The sequence below is a fragment of the Homalodisca vitripennis genome, chromosome 2 (assembly GCF_021130785.1).
Source record: "Homalodisca vitripennis isolate AUS2020 chromosome 2, UT_GWSS_2.1, whole genome shotgun sequence".
NCBI lineage: Eukaryota > Metazoa > Arthropoda > Insecta > Hemiptera > Cicadellidae > Homalodisca > Homalodisca vitripennis.
In genome coordinates, this window is record NC_060208.1 from 170,137,972 (window position 1) to 170,158,226 (window position 20,255).

A 20,255-nucleotide genomic window follows, 5' to 3' on the forward strand; every position below is an offset into this window, starting at 1 on the left:
AATTTGCGTTTCGCTTTAGTTTAGTGGTGAACTTTCTACTATAATGTAAAGTTGAACATGTTGTATAACTTATTAGCTCACAATAAGTTATCGATTCTGTTTACCTATCATACACATAGGTATTTAAAGAGGGTTTCAAAACTCTTATGGTTCTAGTGTTTTGTTTAGTAAATGTTTATGTTGTTTCCCAACCCTTCATTAAGAATGAGGTGTTTATTCAATTTATATTTTTCACGCTACAATATATTACATATAATACATAATATATAATAAATATAATATATATTTAAATTACATATAATATACATCATATTACAAACTTTATTATATTTTTCCATGAACCCAGAGGTGCCAAAATCTAAATGCAAAAAATTGTCTATCTCTTTTCACTTACCATCAGCTGGCTGCGTGTATGTGTTTTTTACTCCTATTTTAAAAAGTACTCAACGAATTGTAATGAAACTTTAGTACAATCTTTATGTAAACGAGATCTATCAATAAATATTTTCTTTCAAAAATAGTGCAATTTAAAATATTTAAACTAAAATATCTTGAAAATAAATAATTTACAAATATGTAAAAAAAATATTCTTGACCAATTCAAATGACTTTTAAAATTGTACAAACGGATAACAAATGGCTGATTAGTGAAATTTATAACCCGATCTTCAATTTCATCTCATTTATTCACACTTTTCAATTTTTACTGGTACAGGGTTGGGAAAAGGTCTGGAATCCGTTTAATAAGTCTGTGAATGAATACTCGGTGAAACAATATGAAAATTATATAATGAAACCAATTGTGCTCATTTATGTTGATTACCATATATAAAATATATAATTACAACTGGGAGCTAAAGATATAAAAAAAAACTATAGTATTTGGTTTAACAAATAAACAAGACTACCTTTTTACTATACAAATATTATTTTTAATTGAAAAATAAATATTTAATAACAGTAAATAAAATATAATCCCCTTCTGTTTTAAAAGGATTATTAAAATTAATTCAAATAGCTTACAGTAGTTAAACCTTAACGAGATTAAACTTCCCCTAAAGATATGTCGGGTTGGCAGCGGGTGAAAGAGAGTCTCCATGTCACGTGCAGTGCTGGAACAGTTCCAAACACGATCTAATCCCAACTTGACTTGTCTAACTTACCATAAGGAATCAATAAATAATAGTTTCATCAAGAACACTGAAGCTTATACTTATTTTACTAAGTGAAGTTCTAATATTAAAGAATATAAAACGCTTTATTAAGTGTTAAACAGAATTTGATTCAACCAAAAATTATGATATTTTGAAGCTACCAACTGCTGCTAATTGATATTTAATTTTACCAATTGCATGTTTATGTCAGAAGAAACAAAACGGAACAACAGAACATTCATATTTCAGCACATTTATGCTTCTCAAGTCAAGAACAGTGAGGCTTCCATTTGTTAGTCGGCGCCGCCAGCTGCCGCAGATTGGCGACAGTTCTGGTGACAGTCTTTCCATCTACTTTTTGACACTTTGGAAAAGGTTTACCACAAATACTGTAGCAAAGTTTTGTATTGTAACTTTATTATAATCTTACCCGCTAATCTGATACCGAGTTTCTGAGTATACAATACGTAGAATTAATATTCGGCAAAGACATTTCAGGTAAAATGAACGAAATTGGAACGTGGATCTTCACATTAAATAAATTATCACTAGAAGACTACCGTTCTTTAAGGATTGGTCAAACTTTTAAAATATATCTTAAATTTCTTAATACTTATCTACGTACAAAATTTATTCAATGTCACAAGGTGTACAATATTTAACTAACCACACGAAATTTTGTTTTCTAATACATTGTACACTCATATAATAAGTAATAATATGACTATTATGTCAAATATATAACGATCCCGTATGGGTCCTCTCTTAGCTCCCGGAGTAGCTTACATTAGTCAACACGATTAATACATTGGTGAGGTATGATCAGCTTTTGAGTAGTTATATGATAATGGATACTAATTGAGTAGTTATTGAGTAATTAATTATTTGTGATGTGCTGTGAGGGGGATTAGCGTAATACTGTCATTACGTGATTGCTATACATTATTACACAGAATGCTCTTATGTTACAGTCATTACATCAGCACACGGTGATATATACGAGCTCGTAGCTCATTCTAGGCGGCAAATTTATGCTCCGTATAATCCACCTGTGTTACCTGTAGTTTTCTGTCTATTACCAAGCATGGTTAAAACTCTCATCAGGACTCTTATGAAGTTGTTCTCCTCGATCAGTAACACTCATTTTTACCCGTAACTTTCTGTATATTACCGAGCATGATTAAAACTCTCTTTAAGACACTGAGATTTTGTAATATATCCCTGAATACAGTAATACTCATTGTTATGCATACTGTTTTTGAATTACCAAGCATGATCGCAAAAAGATGTTCCAATATGCCTTTGTGATAAAGTAACACTCGTTTATAAAAACCACATCAGAGTGTTTAAATTTTTAGCGACTTGATCTCCCTTAACTATTGAACCAGATGTTATACTCGATGCATTATAAAATATCTTATAACGTAAATGTACCAAAATTATGTAATTTGGGCTTTGCTAACTGTGAACCATGTTTAATATAAATCTCTGGTACGTGAAACATTATCTTTTCAATTGCTGCCATTTTATAAACTAAATATGAAATGTTTTGGAAAACTATGTGGGTTATTATGAAGGATGAATAAAATTGCAATAAATAAAATTATGTTTGATGATTGGAAATTCTTCAGACGAATACCACTGACAAGGTGTCACGGAATAAAGTCTCATCATTTAGTGAAATGTAAGCTCAAATTAATTTACTAGTATTACAACCATTAACCTGCCATCACCAGTACTAAGATACCACGATTTCGCAACTGATGGACTGATGGACTGACGGGAGGTTACCATGATGTCGTGAAAATAAGTTCTAAACTATTTACCCGCTGTCTCCAAGCCTAAATTCTCACAAGTTCCATTTAATAGAAATTTCGGTTTTAGTGATAGATTGCCTTATAATCATGAGTGACAATGACAATCATAAATAACAATAACTTGTTTTATTGTCTTGAAGACACCGAAAAGTCGAATATAAATCTACCAAGTTTTTTAATTACAGCCAAACAATTCAAACACTGCAGGGAAGTACATAAATTAAATTGCATTACCTCTATAATGCATTTTAAATAACACAGACGTTTACTATCGCATTGTGTTGTGTGCTGTCTTGTGTGTACGTATGACCGATTCAAATAATCAGATATCGTAAAGACAACACAAGTACTGAACTTTAACTCTCAATCACCAAAGTAAAAGCGATGGCTGTATGTATACATTTTTCAATTTATTTCCTATAATCACAATTTTGAACTTGCTCGACTCAGCTACAAGACTTTATGATTTTACACTGTGCCGCCTGCAATATAACAACTGCCAACTTGGCCAAGGAAGGTTGTAAAGACAGAAGAACTGCGATATTCAGTTAGAAACTCCCGGCAAGTTCGTATAGTGAGACTGTGATTTAAATATACAACGTGAAACTCCTCATTTTTTCGTTTTTATTCTCTGTGTTAATAAAATGCCCTTGAAATTATCTGCCCTATATTGTCTAGTAGAACAAAGGTATTTATCTTAGGGTTCTCCTAATCCAACTTGTCTGGAGGCAATTTGAATTATCCTTAATCGTCATTCATAACTAACACCACGGTTTGTAGTCTCCAAGATATTTAATAACTATCTAAAAAAGAATACTCTATTTTACTGTAAAGCAACTGTACAGTATATTATGTACATAAACACTCAACTCTTAGTCTAAACAATCATCTGTTATAATATAAATAAATAAAACACACACACACGCGCACGCACGCATAACATTTTGAACAGGGTAGATATTTTTCTTAAGTGTTACCATAAAGGCAATAATTAGTAGATTATGTATTTTAAAAGGAGCTGCAAATTATAGAAAATTACCCGTCTTCATTGACTACACAAAAAGGATCAATGGGTTCATATACACTTCTGGATAGTTTACGGATTATCAATATCTACAGACAAACATGTGTTGATTTTCACCACGTATTATTTCTATTGGCAGGGTAACCCAGTGAGCCAAGGCAGGTGATTAGTTAATGTGTGAGTAAGAGAAACAGAAAGAGAGGAGTCGGGAAAAGGGCAGACATTATAAGGTATCTAGGATAAGCGCTGAGAGTATTTCAGGTGGAGTGGACTGGAACAGGTCGACGAGTATCGGGCAGAGTTCATATAATGGGGGTTAATTTGATATATAATGTTTGAGCAAAGGAATATAAATTGTAGGTACGGATTTTGGTAGTTCTTGTTATTGTGTCATATAATACTTTAATTGAGTCGTCAAAAATGGCTGGCTGTTTCCTCACCAATATCCACCTCTGGGCACTCGTGCACGACTAGCATTGCCACGTGCTAGGTCGTGTCATTATTGCAATACCCTATAATCGGCGTGAGTCCGTAAAAAGACACAAACGTATTTAATAAACAGCTTCAAGAGGGAGCGGTATATTTGATAATTATATAATGGCTTGTATTACTAATTAACAGGGATTAACACAATACTAAGAGTCTAACAAATGAAAAGCGGTGAACCGCGAGGTGATCAAGATGTGGCGAAAGAGTAAACCCAAGTCACAAAGGAAGTTGCGGCAAGACACTGTATACTAACTTTATACCGCGGCGGTAACGAGGGGATAAATCCATACAACTCAGAGGGTACTGACGCTACCTTAGGTCTTTGATTAAATTAAGCATATAAACTGTTTCAAATTGACTATTGACTATGGTTGATTGAAGACTTTCAGGATGTTTTTAATTAGCCATTTAAGACTAGACCAACAGACACACTATGATTGATAGCGGTCTGCTAACCATGCTATCAGAGAGGCGTGATTGTTCATACCGCGTAGGAGGCTAACAAAATAGTCGTCTGATTTCTGGCTCACAGTTCATTTTACCTAGCCACTATCATAAATAGAAACTAATGTATAAAACACATATAATATTAAAGAAGATAAAGAAGAAGATAAAATTAAAAACTGTTCAAATCTATTTTAGTGTTAAATTATTTATATTTATTAACGATTCTTATTTCAATTATGTATCAATAACTTGAATAAAGAATTTTGACTTTGACTATTAAAATAAGAGGTATTATAAATATTATACATCTGTATTTATTAGTATTATTGTACTGATTCTCAAAATTTAGAACAAAAGACTGTGTTAACTATAATTAAAACGAGTGTATTTTTATTTCAAAAACTGTTTCGTCTTTTTTCTAAATTCAGAACCTTTTATCAACACAAATGTGGACAGTTATGGACCCTTTGTGGAGCATCTAGTTAATAATACTGCCACCGCAATCCATATTACCACGAGCATTAATCTCTTACGTTTTGCATGTATTGACATTCAAGTAAACATCAAGCTCACTTCACTCAATGGTTTATTCATGTTCAATCAGCTCCATATGCAGATGAATTAATGGATTCAAACCATTGTCATCAATTTTATTACATTAAATCAAATGTATTATATAAAATAAACGACTCATTTATTACTTAATACAAAATTACTTAATATTATTTTAAGCTTTTGTTATCATACTGCTATATGATGTTTAGAAAACAATACAACTGTCACTACAGTTACGTTAATTATTTCATGAATGGCAATTATACACTATATTTTATACCACCATATCCTTTTAGTATGTTCTTTAGTTTTATGTAATAAATATTCCTCATAATACCTTACACCATGCCATAATTATATTAGAATCATGAAATTTTCATCTGACATCCAACTCAAAAGTTCGTGGCACTGATAATGGAACATTCAGTTTCCGCGGTCTGTATACTAGTCACGCCTACATATTTTATACATCAGTACCTCCTTTTTTTTTTTTTTTTTTTTTTTTTTTAAGAAGAATTAACAAATCCGTTGAATTTGGTCACATGTATTTTAGCTATTTTAGCTTAATAATTTGAGACAACGTAGGCTTATAAAACAAGATAGTGGCTTTGCCAGATTTCATTTATAAGTAATTATTTTAGCTATTAGCAATTAACAGTTTGGAAATGCTCTATTGGGAGATTTGGGTTTCTTCACTAACTTCTTATAAATAAAATTCAGCCTTATCTAACAATCTTCATGTTGCTATGGTTCCTAATATGTTTGATTGTCCAAACAAAGTTTGAGCTCGTTTTTTATCCACCAAAACTACATTCAAATGATGTAAATAAATATATTCAAACGCAAACAGCTAGTAAGTGGCTATGTAATCTAGTAAAATTAGGTTCGTTATTCTTATACTCTATGTTCGTTACTAAGAAATGAGAGAGTCGCTACCCAGGAATTGTTTGGTTCCTTAACCAGCTTCGTACCCAGATAGTTTCTTTCTAGTTCGGAGTCTTAGGGTAAAGTCTTGGCATACTTTACGTTATAGCACTATAGTAAATATACGGTGGTAGTAACCCCTGAAGAGGTAATTGATGTGATCATCGGATGGATTTAGAAGTCCTCCCATGACGTAACCGTTCCCCAGACGTCCACTTATATCATCTCCATCAACGTCACCTGTTCGGGGTGTAGTGGAATGTAGTTGTGACATTTGTTTTACTTGGATAGTCTACCTGTTTTACTAAACCTGGCTTTTTACTATGATGGTTCACCCAGCAATACCTTGCGTAATCAGACAATTTGCATTGCTAAATGTGGGTGTGTTCAGCCAACCGACTTACAAGCTACCAGGATCATGTGTGAGCATAATAGGTATACATACTGGCCTAAGCGCTATCAGGAATTAATTAATCTTATCTTTAGGAAAGCAGGTATCCTTTGCGTTACAAATTCTATCGAAACGGAAAAACTTTAGTGCGGTTAAGTACCATTATTTCAAGGACTATTTTAACTAGAAACTTGACATTTCTATATTTGTATTTCTGTATTTTTTCTAATAAACTATTTCGTTTCATGCAAAATGAAGTCAATCTTATTAATAATTTACAAATAATAAATTAATGAAATAAAGGAAAACTGCTTAAAGTAATTTTTATATTTAATAATTTAAATAATATTTTATTTTAAGTCTAGATGACTCTAATCAGTATCAAAGGAATGGAAACTCAAAATTTTGGTTACATGGAAACCAATCACAAGAATAACATCATGGGTGCAATGATCACCAGAATGCACAGTCGAAGGCTGAATACACACGTGAGAGATGAAGGAGGTAAGAAATGCTCCCAGTTGGTCAAAAACCAGAACTTTAGTACGGTAGCTAAGAAATTTTATAGTTCCATGAATTATTGAATAAAGAGACCAAGGTACAAATCTGTCGATAAAAAGCGAAAAGACTTCAATGGTTTAGATTCAATGGCAACATTGACAAAGACACTCAAAATTAGGTTATAAAGAATTCTAGAAGATGTGAAAACTTTTTGTCCACGTAATTCCAAGCGAGGTACTTCTGAGATTATGCCTCTCTCCATAGAGGAGTGAGGATTATGAGCTCTGAAAGTAAAATTCCAGAAATGTGAGAAATCATGGCAAGGAAATTTAGATGCTCTAGGGTTGGAGTGGTTTGGAGATCAAGTGACCTGGATTTAAAAAATAAGGATACCCTCTAGCGAGTTTAAAGGGGGAAGGCTCAGAGACAGAATTCCAGAGTCATTGGATATTGATTAAAAAAATAACCCAGAGGCTGAGTATTCTAGAAGTAATGATACCCACTAAAATGTAATCAAAATTATCATGTACTGGAAAAATTTCTGCATATTTTTTTTAATTTTATATACACACTCATTAATTAAGTTTTGTTGTAAAAGTGACACGATACAAATCTATACTATAATTCTCTCATAGCACTATTGCAACTACAATTTTAAAAACTATAACTTCCAAATAAACAAAAGTTTATAATATTTCAAAGAATTCCATAACGTTCCTTAAAAGGTCAATCACTTAATTGTGGCTTATGCAATATAATCCAAAGAAATATTTAATAAATTTCTTAAAGTAAACTATACTTTATCTTAAAAGGTTTATTTGGTAAAACCTTATTCCTTGTTCTGCATTCACCGATGACAGGAAGAGAATTGCTACTCGAGGCTACAAGAGATTGGCTTTCTTTATATGCCCGGTTCATTTGTTTATTTGTAAGAGCGTTATGAGAAACCTGGTCTTTCTGTATTATTTGAAACAACGAGAAGAAACCAAACTGGTTTGTTTGTGCATTTTTCTTTTGCCCTTTCGAGATTAATATAACCTATATAACTTAGATGTACTATGTAAGCCTGTTTAAAACTCAATGAAGTTTAAAGAACATAAATTTGACTTGATTCTAACGGATTGTTAAATACAATGAAAACATATTAATTTAATAGACATATTTATATTTTACGCAGAAAAATGAATGAAGAACACTATGTTCTCTACGACACTGGCATAGAGTATAAAACTCGAAATGGAGTATATGGATTAGACATGTCAATAAGAGGTTCACGTCACTTATAATTAGTGAAAAGCTGAACCTCTCACAGGCCCACTGCTAGAACTGTATTTACCAGAGAGAGTCCTGTTACTCTTGGCCTAAGGACACTTTGAAAGATCTAAATTGAAGACTTAATTTTTTTAATGGCTCAATAAAAGTATAGCGCTATTAATACATCCTTATTAATCTTCTGGTCTGTTAGCAATTAAATATTTCTTTAAAAGGAGCTAAAAATTTCAGATTAAAAAAAAAATAACACATTACAATAAATCGTTTATGTTTTAAATCTTGCTTGGAGATTTAAAGGGGTGAAAGCACTGATTCTGTTTATTATTTTTCATGCCCGTTTCACAAGATAACTACTGGAAGAATTTTACAAAATTTCGTTTTTTATAAAAGAATGACAATACATTTGTGACAATACATTCAAAGAGAGAGCTCTGGTTGGGACGTGAGGCAGTACAAAGAGATAAAATTGTATCGTTTCACCGCTGAAAGTTACTAAAGATATTGTAGCGAATAAACACGCTTTATAAACATATACGTGAATGCAAATACAAGGTGTTAGCTATTAACCGTCACTTTCTACGTAGTATGACGAGGGTGGAATAGGCGAACCTTGTATAGAGTAAATTTTAAATATCCCCCCTACTCTAATTTTATCACATCTCCATCAGATATCGACTCTGGGCCACCGATTTTCATTGTTGATTAGCAGGTACTTCATTTTCATTACATTCATATTTTCGGACGCATTCTTGAATATACCAATTGAGTGAAATGTATTTTGTGTAAATTTGGTGTTGTAATACAGGTAGACGGTTTGAATATCATTGTTTGCTCTGAACAGGATTCCGTAATCCTTAATATAATATTTGTATTCATTGTTGAGATATCAGTACTTTTAAAATACCATTTGTCACGTGAATACTTAAATAAAAATAATTATAACTTATTATCATCTTACCTTTAGTTACATAGGTGTTAAAATGGTTGCGCAGGACCTCGTATCAAAAGAATATTCTAAATGCTTACAGAATAAATATTTATTTTATTTATCTATATATTTGTTTTGAATATCACTTCTTGTCTTTGGGTGTTTTTATAAACAATATTAAAAAAACATGACATTCAATCATAGCAACATGTTTAAAATATAATATAAACTTTCTTATACTGTTTAAACAGAGTTAACTTGTTTAACGACGTTGAGTAATGGTTAACAATGTTCCTTATAACTTAAGGAATTATCTTAATAGTACGAGTTCTATAAGTAAAGTAATGAGACGGGTTATATAATACGTTCTAATAAAATATATTTATATATGAACTCTTATCTCCTTCAAAGTAGTTTCCTGGAGAAGTCCATCCCCGCTTTATTCGGGTTTCCCGCTCCTCGTAGCAGTACTGGAAGTCCGACACTGGAATGTCCTTTGGCTGAGCAAAATGTGGCTGATGAATGACAGGAATGTTGTTTTTATCACAATCTCTGTAATTGGAAGTGCAGAATTGCAAGGCACATTGTCATGATGCAGCATCCAGTTGTCTTTGAAGGCTGGCCTCCCGCGCATGGCTATTTCCTTTCAAGGATTTCGCAATAAACGTATTGATTTACAGTAACCTCCAGATAAAAAATATGTACAGTGGCGTTGGAATAAGAGAAAGAAATCATCTTCGGTTTTGACTTTGCATTTGATCATTTTTGCCTTTACCCGAAAAGGTGAAATGGTCAAGGTAGCACGAGGGAGACGCGCTCCAATGGGCAGCGACATGAGAGTGTTAAATCCTTCTCCACCGTAGAAGCGTACTAATCCTATCGAGACCAAGGTAGCACGAGGGAGACGCGCTCCAATGGGCAGCGACATGAGAGTGTTAATCCTTTTCCACCGTAAAAGCGTACTAATCCTACCGAGACCAAGGTAGCACGAGGGAGACGCGCTCCAATGGGCAGCGACATGACAGTGTTAATCCTTCTCCACCGTAGAAGCGTACTAATCCTACCGAGACCAAGGTAGCACGAGGGAGACGCGCTCCAATGGGCAGCGACATGACAGTGTTAATCCTTCTCCACCGTAGAAGCGTACTAATCCTACCGAGACCAAGGTAGCACGAGGGAGACGCGCTCCAATGGGCAGCGACATGAGAGTGTTAATCCTTCTCCACCGTAGAAGCGTACTAATCCTACCGAGACCAAGGTAGCACAAGGCAGATAGGCTCAAATGGGAAGCGACATGACAGTGTTAATCCTTCTCCACCGTAGAAGCGTACTAATCCTACCGAGACCAAGGTAGCACGAGGGAGATGCGCTCCAATGGGCAGCGACATGACAGTGTTAATCCTTCTCCACCGTAAAAGCGTACTAATCCTACCGAGACCAAGGTAGCACGAGGGAGACGCGCTCCAATGGGCAGCGACATGACAGTGTTAATCCTTCTCCACCGTAGAAGCGTACTAATCCTACCGAGACCAAGGTAGCACAAGGCAGACAGGCTCAAATGGGAAGCGACATGAGAGTTTTAATCCTTCGACACCGTAGAAGCGCACTAATCCTACCGAGACCAATGTAGCACTTATAATTGGTTCGGACTTGCATAATCATTATAACTATCAAAAATGTGTTGGAATTAGCAGTTAGTATATTTTAATTGAAACCGATGCAGATTGGACAACTGGGAAAAAACTTAATAATCTAACTAAAACGGGACTGAAATTCTAAAAATATTAGCCTAGACTGTGAGAAAGGTAGATAACAGTGGAATCCTAGATATGCCAGATGTCAAATAGATATATGCTGTAACACCGGCACACTTCCCCTGTTCATATTAGCCTAGGCTGTGAGAAAGGTAGATAACAGTGGAATAATAGATATGCCAGATGTCAAATAGATATGTGCTGTAACACCGGCACACTTCCCCTGTTCATATTAGCGTAGGCTGTGAGAAAGGTAGATAACAGTGGAATAATAGATATGCCAGATGTCAAATAGATATGTGCTGTAACACCGGCACACTTCCCCTGTTTATATTAGCCTAGGCTGTGAGAAAGGTAGATAACAGTGGAATAATAGATATGCCAGATGTCAAATAGATATGTGCAGTAACACCGTCACATTTTGTATGTTTGCAATGGTAGTCTATAGTTTTGTTTTAGCTTCAGTAGGATGATTAATGGCTACTCGTGCCGATCACTAACTCTGAGAGATAAACCACAAAATTGAGAGAAAGAGAAAATTGTTTACTGTACCTCTTCAAATTTTCTGAAAGCGTCAATGTAATGCGTTTCTTCTGAATAATAATTGTTCAATGTAATTCATGATCATGTTTTATTCAGAAACGTTGAGAGAGAATATATTAATTATTTTAAATCATCAACAAAGCTAATAATGTTGTATCAGTTAATTAACTATTACTGTTTTAATGTAGTTTATTTTATAACTCATGACAGTGTTTAACACTAAAGCTATCGGTTATTTACCATACAGGTATTTCAAAGCCATGTAACAAAGGTAATTGGCAATACTTTCTTGCTATAAAAATAAGTACTTTTTGTAAACTTTGATTTAAAATACGATATTTTTAAAATATGCTAGCCTAGAAATAAAATTATATGTGGCTCTGTTGTTCTCCGTACTTATGATTTTTACTACAGTAATTCTAGCGCAGTAAAGATTAAATAATTCATAAAACGATTTTTAAGGTTTTTGCAACAAGGGTGCTTGTATGAAATAACTGTTTGTTAGACTTCCCGGCAATGCAATAACAAGATCGAAAGGTATCAGCGTAGTTACCAATAAGAAAAGGCTCCAGGCATTTCTGGAAATGGAGCCTTCCGCCGGCAAATATCCTCAGGAAGTTAAATATGAGCGACAACAAATATTTCACGTGATCAGCCTCGATTGAATTCTTCTATAAAATTATATAATAAATTAAAAACATTAATATAACATATAACTTCACTACTAGGATCAGTGTATTAATAAAACATCTTTTTTCTTTCATAACAGTTTACTGATTATTGCAAGTTTATTTGTAAAGTTGCACTTACAACTTAAATATCATATTTATTTATCATTATTATTTATCAGCTTCTGTTTATTCCAAATTAACAAGAAGCGATCAAAAGATTTCCCCATTTTTTATTGTACTAACTAATATCGGTATTGTTGTCGTTATACACACTACGCCGTAATTAAAAATCTTGTTCCTATCCTTTAGTTTGGACAAAAATTTAAACTTTGCTCACCTTAGTTTTCCTGATCACTGGGCAGTTAGTCACACAATAAAATAAACAGTGATCAGTCGACCATATATATTGAATTCATATTCAGGTCATTAAATCAATTTTACACATTGTCCTTCTCATGTAATGGCTTCATACAGTTCGTTTAGAAAAACTTCAATATACAGAATTGGTGTAAAGAAGCGATAAATACAAATTCTTAATACAGTTTTAATGTAAGATATAACAGATACCCTAGGAGAGTTCACTCTGGCTGATTTACAACTAACAGTGTAACCTACACTGGTTATAACAATAATCGATGTGTCATCTTATATCTGGGCAATCCAGTGGATGTCCAGGAGCCGCATATCACTTACTGCACATGTGGAGGTATTCAGATTAAAAGTGCTGTTCAATAGATCTAGTTTACTGTGGAAGATGAGTGGAATGGAATTAGGCATAAAGATTTTGGAAACCTGAACACGTCTCCCCTGTCCGCTTTGACTGGAAGAGGCTGGAACAGTGCTAGCTTCCCTTTCTTCCAAGGTTCACTATTTCTTCATGGTGGATGTAACATGTTATCTCAACAGGATGGGGTACTTGCTCCTAAATTTAACAACCCTTAATAGTGAATAGCTTGTCACTTCATAAACAGCGCAAAGGTACTTTTAGGACTAAATGCAGTTAGGGATTCCTCAGCTACTTGTCCTAGTGAACAAAACTTTAAACCGACCAAGTAAGTCTAAGTAACAACTTGTATATGATTGATTCAAAAAAAGTAATTTTATTATATAAAACCTCTTACTTGAATTACAGTATAAAACGTTTCTCTGGAAAGCTTAAAACATTCTTAATTTGCATAACTATTTACTAATCAAACTTATGAAACAGTAGTGCTTACGTTACGATAAATGCTGCATATCCCAGGTTCTTAAGATTCACAAATAATTATAAACATTTTTGTTTCATCTATATTTAGTAAGTGATCCAATTTTAATTCTTAATTTTGAATCTGGTATCTCACAAGAGCTGATAAGAAGCTCATAGGAGCCCATGATTAATTTGCTAAGATTATTTACATCTTTCTCATAAACCCCCTACAGGGTTAAAATCTTTACACAATAAATCTGGATGCTTGAAAAGTATACTAAACTAGGATTTTGTCTTTATGGTCACAACTACAAAAAAATTTGTGAACTCCTATATTTTTTAATTTTGCTATTTTTATTTATTTGCTTTTTGTAATATCAACTAGATTGGCATAATAATAGTTCCCAATATTATTTATATTGTAAAGATCACTGAATAAAACCTTTAGCAGATATCTGTATTACTTTCTAAATAAAGTATACTTAAGAAAATTTTGAATTCATAAAATCGCAGATAAAGATAATGATTTTTATCTATTGATTGTTACTGGTTTTGTTTGCAAAATATATAAAAGTAAACATTACACTGTTAAACCAGAATACAGACGACTATATAAGTGTTGCCAACATATCAATGTAGCCAACATTAAAGCAAACAAAGAGAACTGTAGAAATCAGTATAGCAGCAATGCTATAACTGTATAAAAGTCTCATAGTATTAATAAGGTATCCAACTTTAATTCTACTTAGAATTTAGAATTTTACGGGCTATCTCACAAGCTCTTAAAGTCGTTATCGTAGGCGCTTTAAGCGAATGGCAACCTCCTTGGGGTATTCTTGATTGAGCCTGGCAATCTGTTGATTAAGTGAGCCTGCGAGAGTAAGTGTTAATAAACTGGCTTTCTATGTCTCCCAGTTTAGTTGTTTACGCTGCCTCTAGTCTCATAATCTGTATGATTTGCCAGGGGACATTTAGCCACACAGAAAATTGTTTTCCCTCTTTGATAATAAAGTATAAATACCCGAGATTAAACGTTGACCGTAAAGTAACTAGAACTTAAATATCGGGAACTACAATAAAAGTAGTAAGTATTTAACTGAGCAGATTTTGTTTAATTACCACGGCTGTAACCTGCTCGTCTGAACGTGCAATCCACCCGGCAGCCCGTGGCGGTGTCGCCTCAATTAAATCTGTGTTAAGAAATAAACGTTTTAAGTAGTGGTTTAAAAAATTACACCTCCAATATATGATTTTTAGAGCTCCATAACATGGCTAATGCAGAATCTTGTAACCAACCAGTCAAAAAAAAAATTAAAATAGTAATTAAATAATAGCTTTATTCAGCTAATTCTAAAATTGAGTACTCAAAAACAGTACACTTGTACTTGCATCTATGTTATATAAAATTTGGTTTCAATAAGAGCACTATTTTCTGAGTTAGGAATGTTTAAATTTGCAGTTGTTTGAAACAGTACGTTTTTCGATCTTACCGTCATAAAAACTGGACGTTATTGTAGTAAATTTTTTGTTATATGTCTAGAAACAGGAATAAACAGACTAAATGTTAATATAACTCCAATTATCCTAGTTCTACTAGTTGGGTTGTTATTAACGGTCAAACTCGAGTAACTATAATTTTTATCCGAGAGTAGGCAACGCCAATAGTTGTGTTTTGAAAACCTCTTGACACGGCTCTCTGGGCTTTAATTTTGCAATGAATCTAACAGCTTCTTTTGGGGTCTGAATGCCCCTGTACATTTTGCACATTCACCCCAAACCACTATTTTGTAGGGGAAATGTGGGAAAATTACGCCCATCATAAACAGCTTTAAAATCAATGTGATTATTCCATATAAAACCTTTGTCCAATTGAATTCCAAAAGAAAATGTTTAATAATCTTCTAGCAAGGTGTCTTGTATCATTATGGCAGGCCATTTGGCGAGTCTAAGGAGCGAAAGGAATGGTTCACAGCAGTTTATCTTTCAAGATTTGTTATAAGCTTGATATTTTGGACATTATGTGCAAGTTTTGACATCAATAAAGGTTTGGAGTTTTTACTGTGGAAATAAGAGTTGCGTAATTAGCATAATGCACGATCCACACATACTGTTACCTGTATGATGATCCATTTAAGTAATTTACATAAATCAAAAAGGAGGACTAAACTGAAAATATTAATGGATTAATAACAGAATAGATTCCCATAGTTTAGATTGATGGAATCAGAAAACTGATGTTTAATTTATACTTTTTCGTTCTATGGTTGAGAAATATACTCATCCACTTGTCAGAACTCCTTGAATCATATGGAATTCCAGTTTGTCTAGCAATATGCTGTTCTTAACGCAGTCAAATCCTTTCGAATAATTGAGAAACTAACTTAAAGTGAGAATCTGACATTCTAATCCTTTTAAAACTATATCTATAGACTCACCAATGCGTCTATTTGCCCTTTCAGAGTCCAAATTGTTCATTTGAAAGCTGGTTGTATTATTTAAGAAATTAAAAAATTCTTCCTAAACACATTTTGTCAAATATAGGTACAGCGTGTATCAAAATGAATGACCTGATTTTAAAACTCAATATCTATTGCTAAAAATGTACTATAAAAATAATATTTATTGCAAAATACTTAAAAAATCTTAAAGTTTTAGGTATGTTATTACAAATGTTCTATATGTCCACCAGCAGCAGCACGAACAACATCCAGACGATAGCTAAATTCCTCATAAACCTTATATAACGTATCTGCGTTCACAGACCTTATTGCGACAGTTATTCTATTCTTTAGTTCTTCGATGTCATGAGTTAGAGGGGGGATAAACACTTTTTCCTTCACATATCCCCACAAGAAAAAGTCCCATGGGGTCAAGTCTGGTGATCTTGGAGGCCAAGAATGAAAGGCATTGTCTCGAGGTCCCGTGCACTCTATCCGGCGGTGGGGCAGAGTGTTTTTTAGAAGCTGCCGAACATTGTTGTGCCAGTGAGGCGGAGCTCCATCCTGTTGGAAAATGAAGTCACCAGAGTCTGCCTGAAGTTGGAAAAGCCAATTCTGCAGCATTTGAAGATAGCTCATTCCATTCACAGTGTCTCCCTCAAAAAAAGAAGGGACCGTACACTTTTTTACGAGAGACTGCACAAAAAACGTTCACTTTCGGCGAGTCTCGTTCATGCTGAATAACGTCGTGAGGTTGTTCGAGTCCCCATATGCGCACGTTATGTCGGTTTACTTTACCACTAGTATGAAATGTTGCTTCATCACTGAAAATTAATCGTGATAAAAATGTATCCACTTCCATTTCCTCAAGTAGAGCATTACTAAATTCAACACGTTTCCTTTTATCACCAACCCGGAGAGCGTGTACTAATTTTAGCCTGTATGGTTTGTACAGCAAACGACGTCTTAACACTCGCCAGACAGTCATGTGAGGCATACCCAGTGTCTGCTTGCACGGCGAGTAGACGTTTGTGGACTGCGCTCATACGTTTTCCGAACTGTTTCCACCATTTCGTCAGAAGTGCGAGGTCGGCCTGAACTTTTACCTTTGCACAAGCACCCTTTCTCTTCAAATTGGCGATACCATCGACGAATTTTTTTTAGGTGAAGGCGGATCAATGCCGAAACGACGACGAAAAGCACGCTGGACCGAAACAACTGACTCATCCTTGGCAAACTGCAACACACAAAACGCCTTTTGTTGAGCGGACGCAATTTTACTTCAGACTGACTGGAAACGAATAAGACGCACTGACTGACATCTAGCGGCGATTTTATGAAACTTTAGGCCACGCCCATTCCAAATACACAGCTTTCCTTGCCCGCACGCCTTATGTTTCGTAATTAGGTCATTCTTTTTGATACACCCGGTATATTTTTAAATTTTGGCAAGATTAAAATAGACTAATAACTGTTCACACAAAATTGGTTAATTAATTTTATAATGGTCTCACAAAATGTTTTGGGTATTATTTATGAACCATATTGACATTAAATTGAGATCGTTAAATTTTTTGGGATGAAAATTGCTGAATGATTTGTTCGAGCTCTTCCTCAACTATACGTTCTATAGTGAATAAGACTAGTGGGATGTGTCTTAGCGTGATGTCAACTTGAGGATGCCGTTGTCGCGGGTCTTGACCAAAAGTGGAAGATGCTAAGAATCTATTAAACTCATGAAAAACTTCAACCACGTTATTCACAAGTCTATTACCTTCCATTGGCTTTGGACAGATTGCGGTTTTTCATGCCACATTGTAAATGTGTCTCTTATAGTTTTGGTAATTTTGACTCCATTTGAATTTGACTTCCACTAATCTCTTGTCCAGAAATTCTTGTATTAATAATAAACACTGCGATGTTAGGAGTATTCAAAATGACTGTTAGTCGTCGTGTGTGACCTATAACTCTTGTGAGGGATTTAACAAACAAATGAAGTCCAGGTGAACTTCAAAGTTGTTGAAGACGTTTTGTGTTGGGTAGATTTTGTTCACAGCGTCGATGTTGAAGACAAGGTTTCATGAAGTTTAGTCAGGTCTGTAAACGACAAGTCGTCACTTCCGATGGTAGACATCTAAATGCCTGTAAATCGACGATCAATTTTGATTGGTTCATTTGTATTTTGATTCCAGCTATTTCATATTCTTTTTTTAATTTGTTTCATTGATTGAAAATTGTGTAAAAACGACATTTCGTTTGAGATATATATCTCAATCTCGTCCTTTGGAGGACTGCCTGCAGCACCAGGATGCCGATTTAAAATGTTTCTGTTAGCAGAAATCGATGGTTTTTTCCATCCGATCTTGGAAACATCAATAATATCAGTCTTGAATTCTCTACATGTTGAAATTCCTTTTGTTTGTTGATTGCTGTGCATTTTGGTGACGCAGCCTCAATGGTTTTAAATGTCGATATTAACTTACCTGAGTTTTTGGCCAGAGACCTAATTTCATGAAAAAGTGTTTCATTTGGTTGCTGAGGTACGGAAGTCGTTGAAGGAAAACCCGTTAGGAACAGCCTCAGCATAGCTCTCGTGGAGCATGGAGGCAGGTCACGTGACAACGCTGTAGCGGTGACCTGGAGGTGACGAAGTGCGGGCCAACTCCACTATCGCGCTGACCAAGAGTCTTCTTCCCGTTGCATTTATGTGTAGTCCGTGAACTGTGAAGTGATGTTTGCCTAGTTCAATCATCTTCACCCCTTCATGGTATAGGCACTACTCGCTGATGAAGTTATTGACCAGCGCGATAGAATCGTGCATAGGGCTCACTAGAGATAGGTCCTTGGAGACAGAGGAAATACAGCATCTTCGAAGAACTCTTGCATTTGTCAATTCCCCCTCCATATTCCGGGAAAATGATGTTCCACTCTCGGGCGCCAACGTCGTGGGTTCCAGTTAGAAGCGTAGCAGTGGGCTAGGTGGGCTGGAGGAGAGCGATGGAGCAGTCATCTAAAAAGCCCGCGCCATGTTTACGAACCCACTGATGATGTCGCTGATGTCTTCTTAAGCGTGAAAACGCAGCACGCTCTATAGTGGATATCTCCAACCACTGTGGATAACATACTAAACAGTAATATTCACTCTAGAGCAGAATATTCACATATACATATATGCTATTCTTCCCTTTAATAAATAACAGGTTTCATTATTTCCAGCCACCTATTCGAAAGACGACTTTTAAGTTGGTGGTTAAATAAAAAATGTTTAGCGTGTGAGAGGGCTGTAATTTATTTCTTTTAGTTAATGGTACACTCCACACAAGAGTTGATTACTCAGACATTTGAGATTGGGACAAAAGCTGAGATCATTAAGGCGCAGGAGGCGAACATAATTTATCACGCTTACGAGTGACTCCACAGAAAACTTCGTAATTGTTCATCATCTGTTTGTAGGTGACCTCCTTTTACGTTTTGGCTTAATATACGGACTTTATGAATGTGGTTTATAAATGTATGTTTTCTTCATCGCTTCTATGACTAACGCATTTTTTTACTCAAGAAGCACGTATTTTATGAAGATAATGATAGTCTCTTTATATAAATCTAAGTATAATTAATGTTTTTTTTAATATTAATAAAGTATTGATTTTACAAAGTTTCTTGAGGAATATATTGTTTTTTAACAAATCATAAATTTTTTGTTTTGTATTTTTGTTTTTTAAATCTTGACCTTTTTAGATACCTATAAATAATTGTTTTAATACTCTTTAAGGCATTATATATTTTTAATATATATAATTTTTTGTAGAGCGGCGTTCAGCAATATTTAGCCACAATTATCCGAATAAATAAAGAAACTAACAAGGAATTTTCAACTCAACAATTATCAAGAAAGAAAAAGAAATATTTATATTTATGACATTAAAGATTTTGTGTATTAAGATACACAAGAATATTATCTGTAGGTAGTATTCAGATTCGACGTTTAACAACTCACTTCCTATATTCTACAAGAGATTGGCGACTCAGATCTTACAAATACAGACATCGCAGAAGCCTGTAATTATACCTGAAAAACTTCAAAAGAAATCACAAATTACCCCTGATACTACAAGAGATTGCCACTGCAGGCTTTAACAGACCGGCATCATAGAAGCCTCT